The sequence below is a fragment of the Leptopilina heterotoma genome, unplaced genomic scaffold (genome assembly GCF_015476425.1).
Source record: "Leptopilina heterotoma isolate Lh14 unplaced genomic scaffold, ASM1547642v1 Lhet_121, whole genome shotgun sequence".
Taxonomy (NCBI): Eukaryota; Metazoa; Arthropoda; class Insecta; order Hymenoptera; family Figitidae; genus Leptopilina; species Leptopilina heterotoma.
Genome location: NW_025110839.1, coordinates 2413766 through 2422075, shown reverse-complemented (window position 1 = coordinate 2422075; position 8310 = coordinate 2413766). Strand labels below are relative to the sequence as shown.

General features: G+C 29.0%; 1 non-coding gene across 1 annotated transcript; it reads right to left on the bottom strand.

Moving 5' to 3' along the window:
- Nucleotides 1-8170: 8170 nt before the first annotated feature.
- Trnam-cau lies at nucleotides 8171-8243 on the bottom strand. The gene has a single exon. It is a non-coding gene; the product is annotated as a tRNA-Met (tRNA).
- Nucleotides 8244-8310: the final 67 nt, after the last annotated feature.

Genomic DNA, 8310 nt, shown 5'->3' with positions numbered 1-8310 from the left:
GAATTTGATTTAATTAACCGATTTCTTGTCTATTATTAAATAATGATACTTATAAGGTACATGTTAACAAATGTCATCATGAAAGTAGATGAAAAATTAAACCTCAATAATAAAAGAATAAATAAATAATTTCATTTTATTATTTTAAATAGCTAATTTAACTTTTCTTACAGATGCTTATATTACAATCTGTTACCGGCATCTCCTGATATAGTTAATAACTATAACTTTATATGCAATAGAAAAATAAATTTGAACTGTATTATTTACTACTTTTAAGTATTTAAGAAAGCTTTATTTTAGTCACTATATTGACTTGCGAGTAAATTGAAGTTTAAAAGGAAACTACTTTTAAGTCCACTTTTTGGCTATCGGCTATTTTTAAGACTACATAGCGACTTCATTCAAGCCTGAGTACCGACTTTTTTTAAGACTCTTTTCACAAACTAATTTTAAGTCTAGGATGACTACTTTTTGTTACATCTTAAAATTAGCTCGTTTGTAGACTTTATTCAAGACTTATTTTTTTCTGTGTAGGTGAAACAAAACGGTCATTGTTAAATCGCATAAATGAACATAAAAAAGTAAATGATAACTCTGTAGTTTACCGCCATCGAGTTAATTGTAATCATGACTTCGATTAGGAAAATGACAAAATTTTGGACAATGAACCAAATTTTATAGAACGACGAATATCTGAAATGATCCATATAAAAACAAATCATTCCACTATTAATAGAAAGGAAGATATTTTCACTCTAAACAGAACCTTTTTTCATCTTCTCAGACGTTTAGACTCTTGTCTATAATGACACAACAATAACACAACTTGCTCCCTCTATGATAAAACTGTGTTTACATTTAGTTCATTGACTTTTTCTTTATCTTGATTCTTTTGACTTTCTCGAAATAGCAAATTTTAATTTATTTCAGTTGACACTGAACTAGTGTGTTGAAATGTCTTCCTTTCACATGATGAAATTTTTCATTTTTAATTTTGATATATGTGGAAATTGTCATAAAAAAATATTTTTTCTCAATGAAATCTTTTTTATATTGACGAGTTAGAACGTGATTTTTATGTTTTAACGAATCTGGTAGGATATTCTTTGAACATATTTTCAGTATAGTGTATAGTGTTGTTTTAAACCTTTATAAATATTGAAGTGTTTTTCTGTTTAAATAAATTTAGCCTGATGAGGTTGGCAAACCTTAGCCAACGAAACGTCGCAATTTTGACGATACATTGAATTTGTCAATTCTTCATACCTTCCCATGATCATTTATTTTACTACTAACAATTAAACTATGGAAGGATTTAACGCTTATCACTCAATAGTTATATTTACGTTTAATTAAATGTATGAGTATTATTTATGTATTTATTAAAATTTATTTATCATATTATCAGGGTTGCCACAGGTTAGGGAAGTCAGGGAAAGTAAAATTGGTCAGGGAAGTCAGGGAAAAGTCAGGGAATTTTAGTAAAAGTACTAGAAAAATTGAATTTTCAAAATTCATGAGAAAACTTTTAATTTTGATGTTTTTTTTGTTTGCCTCGTAAACTGTGAAATTAACACGAATTTTATTACAAAACCTTGAATTTTTTCTATTTCAGGCAATAATTTCTTTTTAAATTACTTAATTTTAGAAGAATTATCATAAAATTATGACTTATAAATTATTTAATGAATCAATTTGACAATTTTCATAAATACTAGATTGATTAAAGAATTTTAGTTAAAAATACTAAAAATAATTGAATTTTGGAAAAGTTATAAGCAATTTCAGAAATTCAATTATTTTCAAAAGTAATAAAATTTTCCGCAGAAATTCAATTATATTCAAAAATTTAAAAAAATTTGGTCATTTCAATTATATCTTTAAAAATAATAAAATTGAGGCCTTGGATCCAATAACTCGCCCGACGCTCGAAGGCACGCGCTAATACCAGTCGGGTAGCAGTGAGTGGCCCAGAGGCGCTCACTGCTCACTGACTGGGAGTTGCGCGTTCCTCCGAGCGTCGGGCGAGTTATTGGATCAAAGGCCTCAATTTATTTATTTATTTGAATGAATTTATATATTTACTGATAAATTACCTTAGGTTTGTAGTATTGACTTTTATAAACGGACTCGAATTTTTGCAAACAATCTTTTTTCATCTCCTTTCCCCAACTTGTGTTGTTAAAAGCTTCTACTTTATGTCTTGGATCTAATAACAAAACTGCACCGTAAATCCAGTTACTTTTCTGGTAGTGTTTCATAAATTGAGCCGCCGGAAAGTAAAACCACACATAAAATTTCCACAGGCGTTTCAGTTGGCCCTTGATGGTTGAAAAATCGATGGTCATAAAAAAATTTTTAAAAATCACTTTCTTATTGGAAATTGAATGTCGCATCTTTTTTCTTGTATAAAAAAAATTGATAACTCTTACCATTTTCGAGAAAAATGCAAAAAACTGAATTTTTCGAAAATACATTTTTAATTGAATTTTTCACTTCAACTCGCTCTAAAACATAAAGTTATGAATATTTTTTTAATAATATTTACAGGGAATATAGTTTAACCTATCCTCAAGACAACAAACTTTGTCAGAAAGTAAAATATTTTATGTAAAAAAGTTATTAATTTTTTTCATACATAGTGTCAAAATAATTATTTTCAATGTTCGAGGGCTTCGTTTATCTGAAAAATTTTTAGTGATCAAAAACTTCCAGTGAAGAAAATGTTCATTAAGGTATAATAAATATTTTTGACAAATAGTTTTACTCTTGGATTAACAGTTTAGCAAATATTATTAAAAAACTATTTTCTGTCAAACGCGCGCGAGTCAAGAATCTAACGCTGCATAGTGCCACCGACACTGCCGGGCATAAAGACTCAAGGTTGTTAGTGTTTACTATAACAGTGTTTATATCAATAGTGCATTAGTAAATTCATTAAATATGTGAAGAAGTATTTTATAATATATTTACCTAAAGAATTTTTTTTTTTCAAAATGATTGATGTAAATAATAAATCATGTTTTCTACCAATACCTAATTTATTATTTACATCAGTCATTTAAAAAAAAAAAATTTTAGGTAAGTATATTATAAAATATTTCTTCGCATATTTAATGAATTTACTAATGCACTATTGATATAAACACTGTTATAGTAAACACTAACAACCTTGAGTCTTTATGCCCGGCAGTGTCGGTGGCACTATGCAGCGTTAGATTCTTGACTCGCACGCGTTTGACAGAAAATAGTTTTTTAATAATATTTTCTAAACTGTTAATCCAAGAGTAAAACTATTTGGCAAAAATATTTATTATACCTTAATGAACATTTTCTTCACTGGAAGTTTTTGATCACAAAGAATTTTTCAGATAAACGAAGCCCTCGAACATTGAAAATAATTATTTTGACACTATGTATGAAAAAAATTAATAACTTTTTTTACATAAAATATTTTACTTTCTGACAAAGTTTGTTGTCTTGAGGATAGGTTAAACTATATTCCCTGTAAATATTATTAAAAAAATATTCATAACTTTATGTTTTAGAGCGAGTTGAAGTGAAAAATTCAATTAAAAATGTATTTTCGAAAAATTCAGTTTTTTGCATTTTTCTCGAAAATGGTAAGAGTTATCAATTTTTTTTATACAAGAAAAAAGATGCGACATTCAATTTCCAATAAGAAAGTGATTTTTAAAAATTTTTTTATGACCATCGATTTTTCAACCATCAAGGGCCAACTGAAACGCCTGTGGAAATTTTATGTGTGGTTTTACTTTCCGGCGGCTCAATTTCTCCAAGCATGCTTCTAATCCAAATAGAATAGCATTGTCTGTCCAAGTCATATCTTCACTACGTTTGCTTCTTAATTCATCAATAAATGAAGTAATTCGGTCCACAAGTAAGTTAAAACCAATTATTGTTAGTGGCAAAGTGACATATTTTTCTCCGCTTAGAATTTCTGTAAGCTCTTTAAAATAACCTAAGAATTCAAAGATTGTTGATAATAATAGCCACTCAGATTCCAAAATTTTATATTTCTCCAAATCTTTATTCATTTCTGTTAATAAACTCAACGAACGTTGCATTTTGAGTGCAGAATCAATCATTGCAAAAGTGGAATTCCATCTGGTACATATATCAATATTTGGAATGTACATTTTTTCATCAGTAAAACTGCAACAATGTTCTAATTTCTTACGCCATTGTTCTGAAAGTTTCAGTTTTTTAAACAAATTTCGTAATTTGGCAAGAGGAAACTTTTCAACTTCTCTATCCAAATTTTCGTGCGTTTCAGCTTCATCATTATCACCGGAATTTGAAATAATTTCAGACATTTCATCATCATTTTCCTCGTTTATTTCGCCATGGTAATCATCCTCATTTCCACCTTGATGAAAACTATCAAGTTTTAATTTGCTTAAAAAGTCTTGTACACCTAAGTGTAAAATGTGCGCGTAACACTTAAAATGTTGATTCCTTAGCATCAAATGGCATTAATTTTGCCAATTCCGTCATAAATTTTGTGTTTGCTGCAGCATTGTCCATTGTGACACCTTGAATTTTATTTTGCAGGTTGTAATTTTCCAAATATTTGTAGAAAACATCAGCAATTTCTTTTCCGAAATGCTTTCCATGGGAAGGAATAAAGAACAGTGTTAGAGAGTGTAGATATCCCAATTTTTATTAACAAAATGCGCTGTTACTCCGAAATAAGAACGATTGCTTATTGATGTCCAGCCGTCTACAGTAACGGAAATTTTTGAGGGACTCTTGCATAACATTTTAAAAACGACTGTTTCCATTTCAGCATATCTTTTAATAGTTAAATTTCGAAGCTCGTGTCTGAAAGGCAATTCAGCACGTGGATTTAAGTAATTAAATATATCTTGTGTCTCAGTATCGTTGAAAAATGCAAACGGCAAATATTTTTTTGCTATCCAATCCACGAGTTTCTTATTGAAAACCCCTTGCTCGAAAACCTATAGTAAGTGTATAATAATACAGAAATAATAAATAAAATATTTAAATATTAAAATAAATAAAAAATAATTTAATTATTAAATTAATAAATAATTAATAAATATTAATTAGATAATATAATATTATTAATTAATTAATAATTAATAAATATTAATATTTAATATTTAATACTTAAATAACTAATTTTATTTTTTATTTTTATTTATTTGTTTATTTTATATTTAATTGAATTGTTTTTTACGTTTTATATTTTATATTTTTATTGATTTTTTAAATAAATTTATGTAGGTATTTATTTTTTTGGTTACTTCAATGAGCGGGATTTTATATTAAATAATTAAAATTTAATTGTTAGAATTTCTAAATAAGAAAGGAATTTCAAAATGAAAATATAATAAATTAAAAATAAAATTTTTCAAAAATAAACAAGATTCTAATTCATTATTTAATTTAAATTTTGATTGAATTAAATTTTTGCTAGCCATTTCTTATTATTAAATAATACTTGTATTGAGAAGAGGAAAATATTGTTTAAAGTTGTTTAGATTAAATTTAGAATTACTTTTGCATATTATGAAAAATGTCATTATTACTTGTTGATTCGATTTAGAAGCTAATTTCTTTTCCGGATAAGTTTGTTCAAATGTCTCTCTGTGATGTTCGCGAAGATGTCGCATCAGACCAGTAGTATTACTGTCTTTCATTTTAATCAATATTTCTTTTATCGGCGCACACAATTTGCATTTTCCCATTTTGCAATCGTCTTTGATAAAATATCAAACGACTCTTCTAGCGGTAGAGCATTATGTTTTCGACGTTTAGATTGAAATACTGTTCCTTTGCTTTCTTCGACAGTGCTAAAAATTACAAACCAATAAAGAGCTTACTAATAATTAAATTATAAATAAATAATTTTAATATATATGTATATATTGAATAAATAAATAATTATAATATAAGACTTAAGCTTTTAAGTTATTAATTAATAACTGTTAATTTATAAATTATTGAACTATTATTACGAATTTTATTTTTTTATTTGTGAAATTAGTAAAAATTGTTTTTTCTATTCCAATACCTGAGCTGTTCTTTTTCACCCTCCGGAAAGTTAGGTCTTTTTAATGGTTCGTTCCCTGACATATTGTTTAAAATAGTCGAGCATAAATAATATTAGATTTCGAATTTATTTTTTCGTATACGTAATGACAATATTTTCGTTGACATTTATCGTTTTTGTCGGTCAATACGAGACGATAAAAAATAATAAAGAATCTATAATATCGACTACTTGAAGTGCGTTCGATACGAGAATATTCGAACGATGTCGAGCATTTCTCGGTTCGACGTACATCACTATGAATAGGACTAGTAACTTTTTCATATATATAGTTTCTTATATTTTTATCTTTTAATAGCAATCTTATTTGATATTCAAAATTTATTGACAGAAAGTAATTGTTATTGGTCAGGGAAACTTCATTAGAAGAATTGCAGTTCTTGCAAATTTTCTTTTGTTGGGCTATAACCGACTTGACACAAGAATAAACAATTTCCTGTTTACATTCTTGACAGTAATAGTGAAAAGTAATATTCTCCTCAGGAGGATTTAATGTTTTATTTATAAAATAATTAGAAAAATTTAAATTATTAAAGAAAGGACCGGCTAGAATTTTGACTAGAGACACTAATTTCTCTCTTGCTTTTTCTACCATGTTGAACTGAATAAAATATCCAAGTAACATTTCCATAACATGATTTACGGTTAAACCAGATTGAGGAAACATTGAGACATTATTAAATTCAAAATTGGAATCAGAAGTTTTATCCTCAGGTACTTTTGAATCAGAGCAACGGTTAAAGTCGATATCATTAAAATTGAATATCGCATTTTTTGGTACATATTCATGAAGGCGCTCGCACAGCTCTACTGCCTGCCTGCCTGCCTGCAGGTCGTCATGGTAACACATAAGAGTAAGAGAGTCAGAAAATTCAAATTAAATGTTTTTTCTCCCTTACTCTCATTGCGCCTGCCTGTGCAGGCAGGCAGGCAGTAGAGGTGAGAGAGCGCCTTAACCCTCTTCTCGAAACTGAGATTCTTGTCTCAAATTATATTTCGTCGTCTCGTTCGAATAGATTAATATGTTGTACCATCTTTTTGCCAAATCTAATCACACTTTTAAAGCTTTGAATAAATTGAAAAGGTTACACCGCGCTGCCGCGACTTTTTTTTTTTTTTTTGATTTGGTGGGGCTCTGTCCCCAAATCTCACTTTTTACAAGCGACCGATTTCTGATAAAGCGGCATATGCAAGAGCCCTAATTCAATCTTAAACTTATTAAGTTAAAACTTTTACTAATTTTTTCAATTTAAAAATTCTGTATTGCGTAGTTTCACTAAATAAAGTTAAGTTGTGGAATCGCAATTACATATGTCTTTAAACATCTACATATTAATCTATTTGAACGAGACGACGAAATATAATTAACCGATTAAACGAACTTACCTGTAAGTGGAGTTCAATCGGAATTATATGAGTGGTCTCGTTCGAATAGATTACTCCCTCCCTTCCCTATTTTATTTATTTTCTAAATGAAATAAAACCCATGAAATTGCGATTTATTTGCTTTAAAAATAATGAGATTTGGGGACAGAGCGCCACCGGAAGAGTCGCGGCAGCGCGGTGTAACCTTTTCAATTTATTCAAAGCTTTAAAAGTGTGGATTTGGCAAAAAGATGGTACTACATATTAATCTATTCGAACGAGACCACTCATATAATTCCGATTGAACTTCACTTACAGGTAAGTTCGTTTAATCGGTTAATAATTCTTCTGGTTTCCTTGGTTAGTAAGTTGACGTACACTTTCAATATAGCTCGTATTGTCGTTTTTACGAAATCGTGGACAGTTAAAATTTGATAAAAAAATGAGTTAAGACGCTCTCACAGCTCTGCATGCATGCCAATGCATGCATAGTTGTCATGGTAACACATGAGAGTAAGTAAGTCAGAAAATTCAAATTTCATGTTTTTTCTCTCTTACTCTCATGCTGGCAGTAGAGCTGTGCGAGCGCCTTTAGATCCCTTTCCCGACGCGCGGGTTCAAATGTAGTTTTAAAAACCTGAAAAAATTCAGTTTTTAACCTGGAAAAACTGGAAAATAAACGATATCGTGATATAAAAAATATGCCCCGGGTGAGACTCGAACTCACGACCCTCAGATTATGAGACTGATACGCTGCCAACTGCGCTACCGAGGCTGATTGGAAGTTGTATCCTCAAACTGAATCACATTGCGAAAAGTGAAAGTGTAAATTTTCAATTGCA